Source organism: Spea bombifrons, chromosome 1, assembly GCF_027358695.1.
Source record: "Spea bombifrons isolate aSpeBom1 chromosome 1, aSpeBom1.2.pri, whole genome shotgun sequence".
Classification (NCBI taxonomy): Eukaryota; Metazoa; Chordata; class Amphibia; order Anura; family Pelobatidae; genus Spea; species Spea bombifrons.
The window spans coordinates 65,927,044-65,938,492 of record NC_071087.1 but is presented as its reverse complement, the minus strand read 5'-3'; the positions used below and the strand labels follow the sequence as shown (position 1 = coordinate 65,938,492).

Sequence of the window (11,449 nt, the reverse complement as noted above, 5' to 3'; positions counted from 1 at the left end):
TTATATATATATATATACATACACCGTATTGGCCCGAATATAGGCCGCACTTTTTTCCCCCACTTTAAGTCTTTAAAGTGGGGGTGCGGCCTATATTCGGGGTCTAGCGCCCGACGCCCGGGACATGCAGTCCCGGGCGCCGGGCAGGCAGCGGGGTTAGGATACAGATCCCCCGCAGCGGTGCAGGGGACCTGCATCCTACTGTCTGATACGCTCAGACAGCCTCCCTGCCGGCACTTTCCACGGGGGGAGTACCGGCACGGGAGGTTGTCTAAGCGCATCGCACGGACGTTCACCGGCAGCGGCGATGCGCCGTTGCCGGTGAACGTGCGCACGATGCATTCTAACCCCCCCGACTTACCAGGGCAGACTCCCGGGTGTCTTGCAGGGCCGGCGGAAGACATCTACGCAATACGCGTATACAACTTCCGGTACCGGCACTTCCGCTGAGTGCCGGCACCGGGAGTTGTATACACGCTGTGCATAGATGTCCTCATCCGGGAGTCTGCTCTGGTAAGTCGGGGGGGGGGACAGAGTGGCAGCGTATCTCGAGGGGGGGGAGGACAGAGTGGCAGCGTATCTCGAGGGGGGGGACAGAGAGGCAGCATATCTCGGGGAGGGGGAGAGGACAGAGTGGCAGCATATCTCGGAGGGGGAGGACAGAGTGGCAGCATATCTCGGGGGGGGGCAGAGTGGCAGCATGTTTTTTGGTGCTTTTTTAAAGAAAATTTTTTTTTCTTTAAAAAAGCACCAAACTTTTAGGGTGCGGCCTATATACGGGGGCGGCCTATATCCGAGCCAATACGGTGTATATATATATATATATATATATATATATATATATATATATATAGTATCTCACAAAAGTGAGTAAACCCCTCACATTTTTGTAAATATTTTATTATATCTTTTCATGTGAAGAAATAACACTCAATGTAAAACAGTGAGTGTACAGGCTGTATAACAATGTAAGTTTGATGTCCCCTCAAAACAACACACAGCCATTAATTTCTAAATCTTGGCAAAAAATGTGAGTACACCTGTAAGTGGAAATATCCAAATTGGGCCAAATTAGCCACTTCCCCTCCCCGGTGTCATGTGACTCGTTAGTGTTACAAGGTCTCAGGTGTGAATGGGGAGCAGTTAAATTTGGTGTCATCGCTCTCACACCTCATGGCTAAGAACTCTCTGAGGATATGAAAAAAAGAATTGTTGCTCTATAGGCTATAAGAAGATTGCCAAGACCCTTAAACTGAGCTGCAGCAAGAAGGGCAAGACCATACAGCGGTTTCACAGGACTCGCCATGGTCGACCAAAAAGTTGAGTGCACGTGCTCAGCGTCATATCCAGAGGTTGTCTTTGGGAAATAGACGTATGAGTGCTGTCAGTATTGCTGCAGAGGTTGAAGGGGTCACCCTGTCAGTGCTCAGACCATACGCCGTACACTTCATCAAATTGGTCTGCATGGCTGTCATCCCAGAAAGAAGCCTCTTCTAAAGATGATGCACAAGAAAGTTCACAGACTGTTTGCTGAAGACAAGCAGACTAAGGACATGGATTAGTGCAGGGCTTGACAAATTTGTTGGGAATCTCGGCGCCAGGTAAAAAAGTTAGGAGCCAGGATTTTTTTAAACTAACAGTTGGTCAGGAGGGATCCGATCATCATCAGCCCACTTACTAAACTCACAGCGTTTGACCTGGAAGCACCCTGGACTTTCAGGTCAGTGCTGTTTGTTTTGTTTTTTTATTAATTTTTTTCATTTTTTTAACTCTTTCGATGCTGATGTTCCATTGGAGCACAGCATTGACAGATATTTAGTCCCCACAAGCTTGTGGGGACAAATGTTAACCCCTGCAATGCCACGAATGTGTCACACACAATTGTGGCATTGAAGGGGTTAACGCTGCACTGTCGCTCTCATGGAGTGATCAGGCAGCAGGGGGTGTTGGAGCTGGTCTCCACACTCATGGCAGACCAAAGAACCCTCTCACCCTGTCCCTGAAGCTGCCTCTGGCAGCTGGGAAGCAATTGTTGGTCTATAGACCAGCCATTGCAGGGGGGAGTCTATGATGACTGCTGTAGGCTTCTATGCCTACAGGAATCATCAAAGGGCTTGTTTGCTGTTGCAGGCTTCCAGGCAGACCACCGGCAGCAGAGCCCCTTACAAAACGGGAGTTAACCCCTAAAACGCCGCGATCGCGGCATTGAAGGGGTTAACGCTGCACTGTCGCTCTCAGGGAGCGATCAGGCAGCGGGGGGTGTTGGGGCTGGTCTCCACACTCATGTGGAGACCGAAGAACCCTCTCCCCTGTCCCTGAAGCTGCCTCTGGCAGCTGGGACTCAATTGCTGGTCTATGGACCAGCCATTGCAGAGGGAGTCTCTTTGATGACTGCTGTAGGCTTCCATACCTACAGGAGTCATCAAAGGGCTTGTGGGGGCTCGTTTTTGCTGTTGCTGGTCTGTCTGAGCTTCCAGGCAGACCACCAGCAGCAAAGCCCCCAAAACGGGAATTAACCCCTAAATGCCGCGATCGCGGCATTGAAGGGGTTAACGCTGCGCTGTCGCTCCCATGGAGCGATCAGGCAGCTGGGGGGTGTTGGGTGAGGTCCCCAGACTTGTGTGGGGACCCAATCAACATACAAACCCCTTCCCTGAGGCTGCCTGTGGCAGCTGAAAACACGATTGCTGCTTTTCCAGCAACCGCGTTTTCAGCCTACAGGATCACTCTGTGGGCGTGATCTCAGGCTCGGGCGCGGGCTCGGAGTGGCTGTGCTGTCTGCCCAGACTTCTGGGCAGACAGCAACAGCGCCCCCGTGTGGTGACTCAGCCTCTTACATCCACAATTTTTTCTGGATGTAAGAGGCTGACAAAACCTAGGCGCCAGGACAAAATTCTCTGTCGCCATGGCGACCTGGCGCCTGGGATTTGTCGAGCCCTGGATTAGTGGAACCATGTCCTGTGGTCCGACGAGACCAAGATAAGCTTATTTGTTTCAGATGGTGTCAAGCATGTATGGCGGCAACCAGGTGAGGAGTACAAAGACAAGTGTGTCTTGCCTACAGGCAAGCATGAGTGCTGCTGGCACTGGGGAGCTACAGTTCATTGAGGGAACCATGAATGCCGACATGTACTGCAACATACTGAAGAAGAGCATGATCCCCTCCCTTTGGAGAATGCGCCGCAGGGCGGTATTCCAACATGATAACGACCCCAAATACACTTCCAAGACGACCACTGCCTTGCTAAAAAGCTGAGGCTAAAGATGATGGACTGGCCAAGCATGTCTCCAGACCTCATCCCTACTGAGCATCTGTGGGGCATCCTCAAACGGAAGGTAGGGGAGGGAAAGGTCTCGACATCACGGAGTTGGCGGATGTTAGTCATGGAGGAGTGGAAGAGGACTCCAGTGGCAACCTGTGAAGCTTTGGTGAACTCCATGCCCGAGAGGGTTAAGGCAGTGCTGGAAAATAATGGTGGCCATACAAAATATTGACACTTTGGGCCCAATTTGGACATTTTCAATTAGGGGTGTACTCACTTTTGTTGCCAAGGTTTAGACATTAATGGCTGTGTGTTGAGTTATTGTGAGGGGACAGCAAATTCACACTTTTATGCAGGCTGTACACTCACTACTTTACAGTGTAGCAGAGTGTCATTTCTTCAGTGTTGTCACATGAAAAGATATTAAATATTCACAAAAACGTGAGGGGTGTACTCACTCTTTTGTGAGTGTGTGTATATATATATTATATTGTGACAAAAGGTGTGGTAAAGTGGTAGATGGCAGGTATATTAGACCAGCCTTGGTCAATAGTAGCCTGCTTTAACCCCTTCAATCCCCTATAGACGTACCGAGAAGTCCAAAAAACGCCTATTAAGAAACCCCTATGGACGTCCCGGTACGTCCAGCCCTTCTTGCAGCGTCAGGGACACATCCCTGCCGCTGCACGGGAGATCAGGCTGTCAGGCTGTTTGACAGCCTGGACTCCCCACTGACAGCAGAAGCCGGCATCGCTGCTGTAACACCTTCCGGCCGGAAAGCTGTTACATTTCAAACTCCCCGATCGCGCGATCGGGCATTCCCAAGGAAGGGGGCTCTGTGTTGCTGGTCTTCCTGGACTACCAAGCAGACAGCAGTAGGAGCGCCCCCACGGTTGTACACATTGGCATGACATACTTGGTACGTCTCTGGTTGCGAAGGAGGTCAAAGAATCCAGAGTTCCTTAAAATTTTTCTTTAGTGGGGATGAAGGTCCACAAAATACACATATCTATGAACCATACTTCTTACTGTGTGTTTTGGGAATTTAACAGGTGCACTGGAAAACACCAATTAGGGGTGTACTCTTTTCTCATAAAAAAAAAAATCTTACAGAGTACAGGGAATCCAGGTGGAAAGATATTATTTTACATCAAAAAATTGTGTGAAAGTTCTTTTCACATATGACCTGACAAATGAGTAAATGGGATAGCACCAACCAAATAGCCATCAAACTATTAACTCTACCGCCTTATCAAATTGTGTTGAGTCATTTTAAGATTAGTACAACTCTTCTTGTACAAGCACTAGGCATGTAACTACTGGGTCTGCCTACTTAATACCTGGAATAAGTTACCTTACCAAACACAGAACTCTCTTTCCACCATTAGTTGTCAGGGCAGTTTGCAGGAGAGTCGGTATTTTAACTCCTTCATATCACTAGTCATTATGAAGGGCCAACATTGGCCCTGTACAATCCAAAAATCAATGGGTGAGAAGACTGAAGTAATATCACTGATTTAACAATGCATTATATAGGGCCAGGCAAACTCTTCATGCAGCACAAGCTCTGTGGTCGGTAGCCCTTAATAATATGAAGTTGCTATCACAACTCTCCATTTAGTGAATAAGCCCTCATTACATCTTAGAGATCATAGAGATTCAGTTTAAACAGTGGAAACTACAGATTTGCTTAATCAAGAACGTTCTGGCCAAACATACATACAATTACAGATGTGGAAATATTTATAAAAAAATCACAGAAGCAACCAATAAAATGCTCATATTGACCGTTGCACAAGTGATCTGTATAAATATGGACCATAGTATCCGTGGTATCATTTGACGTAAAGTTGATGTAACACGGAGGATAGAAAATGATCAGCAGCGCATGAAGACTAACGAGCACCCCTTAAGAATGCTGTTCTGCTTGGACAAGATGCTAATTGTGTTCTCTGGTATAGTAAACAAATAAACCAAAGCATGTTTGTTTTATTCTTTATTCTAAATGTTTAACCATGTGTATAAGCAAAAACAAAAAAGAAAAAAACATTTCAAGAAGCGTTTCTATAGCAACAATCAGTGCTTGCTTTTGGGGCATTCCATAAGAATCACTCAAAATTTTTTAAATAATTATTCCTAGGAAGGCTCTCTGGGTAATCCTCAGTAGTAGAAAGTAGGGTGATATCAACAACAGACACAGATGATGTTTTCTCTGTTCTGTAAGAAGACCGATATGACATAGTCTTCGGAAACTAAGAAGCAGCACAAGAAAGTATAGAACACCGAAAAGCTTCCAACCAGACTATAGTACCTTACATATAAACAAAAATAGTGCTGCAAAGCTATGTAAGGCCCGGGTACGAGAAAGCCCAGCACTGCTGTGTCAGTGACCCCCGACAACCCCCACCCCCTCCCATGCAATTACCTTGTCAGCAGCTCGTCACACTATCACGCTCGTATAGTACTACCGGGTGTTGCGCTTCCCCGGTAAACAACGCAATGTCTATACCGGGTGGGGATCAGACTCTACTCTCAATGGATCGAGCCCGGCACATATGCTGCATACAAAGAGCGAAGCAGGGGGAAGTTTGCTGGTGGTGTATTGGGTGCTTGTACCGCCGGTTTAGCTGTGTATATGAATACAGGGTGCTCTGGGTTTTCCAGCAGACTCTCCCGGAATGTCAGGGGCCGGAATTGTATTTCGAAAGATCCGCCATTTTCACCTCGTCATCCTGATCAACCTCCTCCCCTCTCTCACATGAGCTTCCCTCCCCTCTTCTGTGACAGCCTGTGCAGACACAGAGGGGCAGGCGCAGCACCAATCCAGCACACCGGAAGGAGAAAGAGGAGGCGGCACAAACTGATCCACAGGGCACAAACTCTGGAGGGAGGAGAAACAACACAAGAAGTACACCGAGGATAAAATTTCATCACAAACAACGCAGAGCTACACCCACAATTCTCAGGCAAACGCCACAATGACTGTCCGAGACACAACAGAATAGGACGGGTTGTTGGTAACACGAAAAGAAGCAACGGACATAGAAGATCCTCACCATGTAAACCTAACACTGCCACTGTTTTTGTAAATCACTATACGCACATACAACTCTCTCATATATATATATATATATATATATATATATATATATATATATATATATATATATATATATATATATATATATATATATATATATATATATATATATATATATATATATATATATATATATATATATATATATATATATATATATAGTGATCATTGTTGACCTTATTTGCATTCGCCTACCCAGAATCCCTTGTGGTTGTGGCAGCACCATGGGATTTCTGGGGGATAAAAAGGCTTCTGGCTTGTCTGGTAGATGTGGATGAGTGTTGAATAATGCTTCTACTATATATGTATATATATTACACACAATATTTTATAATTTTATATATACCAAGCAAAAGTGTTGTGTATATTACAATACTCACAATTTTGCCATTCAAATATTGGGCAAGAAGCTATAAATTAAACTTGGGAAGTATTTTGCACCTCTGTATTTCAGACTACGCTTGTAACTAGGTATACATTTGGGTTGTTCATATCTATGGAATGTATCTCTAAAAAAAAAATGAAGGCTAATTTCATTGAAGACACCTAACAGTGGAAAGGATGCACTACAATGCATTCCCTTAGATAAATAAAATGAAATTCTCTAATTTCCTTTTCTTCTAAGATGCTAATAAAAAAAAATTCTAATAAAACCAACGTGGTGTAAAAACAGCAATACTTTGGTCCCTCATAAGTAATTGTCATTTTTTCTAGCCAGTTAGGCACCAAATTTGTGGACTCTTTAATTCCAAAACTAAGCATTCCTCCAACGCCTACGTACAGGTGAGGTCACGAGGAACCAGTCAGAAATGTAAACATTTCTCATTCTCAACAGGTTGTCCAAAACAAGAGTAGTAAATAAATAGTAACCAATAAACAGAAATATATCCCTTTTCAAACATAGCTGTTGCAATATCAAAGCTTCTTGTAAAAAGCCAACGATAACAACACAGAAAATGCTCAAGAAAAAAAAAATCTAGATTTTGAAATTCACATTAATTTTTGCATTTGGGATATGTTAGAAATTGCTCAACAGATTGATATACATAGGAAAATAACCTGACAAAATAAGAGTGACTCAATGTGTGAAAAGTGGTTTTACCATAGCAACCAAAAGACTGGTCCAGTCAAAAAATGGTTGCTAAGGTGCCACTTTTCTATACAAAGTCCCATAGTCACCAGTGAAATAATTTGTACTTTGTAATTTTAGCCGGGCTGCAAATCAGTTATCAAATAGGTATTCACTTGCCCATGAAAAACAAACTTCTATTAAGGGAAAGGCAACAAACAACACTTTTTCTGGATACGATTAAAGACATTTTTTGCCTAGAAATAATTCCATATTTTAAACTTCATAAAACTGATAGAGCAACAGGATCACCGACTTATGCTAAAGAATGTCTTACATAGAAAATAAATCCAAGAAAAGAACCATTCTAACACTTTCGCGTGTGTGTTTACCATAGCATGCTCTTAGAAAATGATTGTGGCGTTTCTTTGTAAAATGAACAAATTGATAGTATAACACATATTGTGCAAGGGCAGTGAGATGCAATTCACTGGTTAAATCCACTGACCCACCAGTCTTTAAAGTGGGGGTGCGGCCTATATTCGGGGTCTAGCGCCCGACGCCCGGGACATGCAGTCCCGGGCGCCGGGCAGGCAGCGGGGCTAGGATACAGATCCCCCGCAGCGGTGCAGGGGACCTGCATTCTACTCCCCGATACGCTCAGACAGCCTCCCCTGCCAGCACTTCCCACGGGGGGGGGGGGGCGCTGGCACGGGAGCTTGTCAAAGCGCATCGTGCGGACCATCCGCACGATGCGTTTTACCTCTGCCCACCCCCGATTTACCGGAGCATAATCCCGGGTTGTATACGCGTATTGCGTAGATGTCCCCCGCCAGCCCCGCAAGACACCCGGGAGTCTGCTCCGGTAAGTCGGGGGGGGGGGGGAGGACGACAGCGGCAGCATATCTCGGGGGGGAGGAGGACAGTGGCAGCATATCTCGGGGAGGGAGGACAGAGTGGCAGCATGTTTTTTTTTTGGTGCTTTTTTAAAGAAAAAACTTTTTCTTTAAAAAAGCACCAAACTTTTAGGGTGCGGCCTATATACGGGGGCGGGCTATATCCGAGCCAATACGGTAGTTGGTCAGGAGTGATCTGATCATCATCAGCCCACTTACTAAACTCACAGCATTTGACCTGGAAGCACCCTGGACTTTCAGGTCAGTGCTGTTTTTATTTTATTTTTTAACTATTTCGATGCTGATGTTCCATTGGAGCACATCATTGACTGATATTCAGTCCCCACATGCTTGTGGGGACAAATGTTAACCCCTGCAATGCCACAAATGTGTCATACACAATTGTGGCATTGAAAAGGTTAACGCTGCACTGTCGCTCTCAGGGAGCGATCAGACAGCAGGGGGGTGTTGGGGCTGGTGTCCACACTCATGTGGAGACCAAAGAAGCCTCTCCCCTGTCCCTGAAGCTGCCTCTGGCAGCTGGGACTCAATTGCTGGTCTATAGACCAGCCATTGCAGGAGGGAGTCTCTGATGACTGCTGTAGGCTTCCATTTCTACAGGAATCATCAAAGGGCTTGTGGGGGCTCGTTTTTGCTGTTGCTGGTCTGCCTGGGCTTCCAGGCAGACCACCAGCAGCAGAGCCCCATACAAAACGGGAATTAACCCCTAAATGCCGCGATCGCGGCATTGAAGGGGTTAACGCTGCACTGTCGCTCTCATAGAGCGATCAGGCAGCAGAGGGATGTTGTGTCAGGTAACCACACAACACACAACCCCCTTCCCTGAAGCTGCCTGTGGCAGCTGAAAACACGATTTCTGGTTTTGCAGCAACCGCGGTTTCAGCCTACAGGCTCACTCCGTGGGAGTGATCTCAGGCTCGGAGTGGCTGTGCTGTCTGCCCAGACTCCTGGGCAGACAGCAGCAGCAGCGCCCCCGTGTGGTGACTCAGCCTCTTACATCCACAATTTTTTCTGGACATAAGAGGCTGACAAAACCTAGGCGCCTGGGATTTGTCGAGCCCTGATATAATATATACAGTATCTCACAAAAGTGAGTACACAACTCACATTTTAGTAAATATTTTATTACATCTTTTCATGTGACAACACTTAAGAAATGACACTCTGCTACAATGTAAAGTAGCTAGTGTACAGTGTAAATTTGCTGTCCCCTCAATAACACACAGCCATCAATGTCCAAACCTTGGCAACAGAAGTGAGTACACCCCTAAGTGAAAATGTCCACAATATACACAATCCCATTGAACACCTTTGGGATGAACTGGAATCGATACTGTGAGCAAGGTCTTCTTGTCCAACATCCAAAATGCTCTACTGCATGAATGGGCAAAACTTCGAACAGAAGCACTCCACAATCTTACCTGGGTCCCCCTTACAGTATGGTCTAAGGAATATAACAGGCAGAAAATGTGTGAAAATGTCTGGCCAGATTTAGGAACCGAGTTGCCTACTGCTGGCAGCCTTAAGACAGAGAATGTCTTAACTCTCCATGCAAGGAACAGGGAAAATGGGTTTGTCTAATATTTAGTTGGAAGCTTCTTACAAGAAAAGGATGTTAAAAGACAAAAGTACAATGAATGTTAAAAACAAAAAACAAACAAACTTTGTAAACAATGAGATGCATAAATTGACTGTAATGAATGTGTGAAAACCTTAGTTGAAAGTCCCCTTGTTGTTCCCCACAACCCCACTTTCCAAAGGCTCTATTCACCTTTACCTGTAGCTCCCCCTTCCCTTTCATATGAAGGAGCAGCACCAAGGAAGGGAACAGGATAGATCAAAAGAGGAGGGAGATTTGAGAACCCCAACACAGACTAAGTGGAAAGACAATATCTAGTTTCCGCTTCTCAGAAGCACTCATCCAACCCTTTACAGAAACTTTGGCAACTAATGCAGTGGGACAGGACATACCCGATATGTGTATATCAACTATTGGACTTGGTTAATTTGAAAGCTAAAAATACATCAAAGGGTGAAGACCTTTGTAGTATAGCGACCCTTTTCCATACCATCTTTCCAACCGACACAGCCATGGGTGTAGGAACCCCTAAAAATCGGTGGTGGGGGGGTGGTCGCGGAGATAGCATATTTACTGGCAGCAAAAACTACAGCTCACAGTGAGGCTCAAATTGCTTAAAGAACAGGAAAATAATTTGCATTCTGTCCTTGAATGCATCCAGTCGCTCCTTTCTTTTCTCCTCAATCCTGCCTGTCTGTGCTTCTCTAAGCAATTTGAGCCTCTCGATGAGCTGTAGTTTTTGCTGCTTCCGTTACCATGGCAACATGCAAATCAAGCAGCAACAGACGCAGAATGCTCATGGTGAGATAGCTCCATAAAGTGCAGAGCAAAGTTCAATTGCTCCACTGCCTCTGTAAAACGATATATGCCTAATTTATGTTAGGGGGGGATTTCTCCATTACCCCCCCCCAAAAAAAAACAAGAGCTTAGGGTTTCTCTAATAAAAAAAAAACAAAAACAAAAAAAAACACATTTTATAGGGCATAGGGAAGTCAGATGGAAAACAGTTATTGTATGTTACATCATTTATAAAAATAATAAAAAAGTTCTTTTGACATATGACCGGTCAAACAAGTAACTGGTAATGTACCAACCAAATGTCCATCTAAATATTAACTCTACAACCTGAAAAAAGCCCTATTAAATTGTGGAAATTAATTTTAACATCAGTATTTCCTCACATAGCATAACTCAAGCACTTGGTCTATATGCTTAATAACAGGATTAACCCCTTAATAACCAGGCTGTTTTAAAAAAAAAAATTGTACATTTTGTGACCGAGGCTCTTAACATTTCTGTAGTGTTTGTGTTTAGTTCTAAAATTCTTCCCCTTCCCTTCACTTAGTGTAACCACACAAATTACCGTATGTTTTTTTTTCCCTGGACAAGACTGCTTTCTTTAGAGAGAGAGATAAAATATCTGACATTTAAAAACACACTTATCTATCTAGCTAGTGACAAAATGCTAAACGGATTCTAATATTTGCCCTCAGGTTAGAAATACCCAATGTTTTTTTTTTG

The 11,449-nt window shown here is 44.8% G+C and overlaps 1 protein-coding gene across 2 annotated transcripts in view; it reads right to left on the bottom strand.

The window, feature by feature from the left end:
• LIN54 (lin-54 DREAM MuvB core complex component) overlaps positions 1-11,449 on the bottom strand; it is a 49,264-nt gene that overhangs the window by 35,271 nt on the left and 2,544 nt on the right. The window contains exon 1 of one of the 2 annotated variants that reach the window (XM_053462918.1): positions 5,689-6,096. The exons of the other annotated variant lie outside the window; for it this stretch is intronic. The gene's annotated coding sequence lies outside the window, so the exon portion shown is untranslated. Of the gene's footprint in view, positions 1-5,688; positions 6,097-11,449 lie in introns of those variants that run through there. 2 annotated transcript variants of the gene reach the window in all.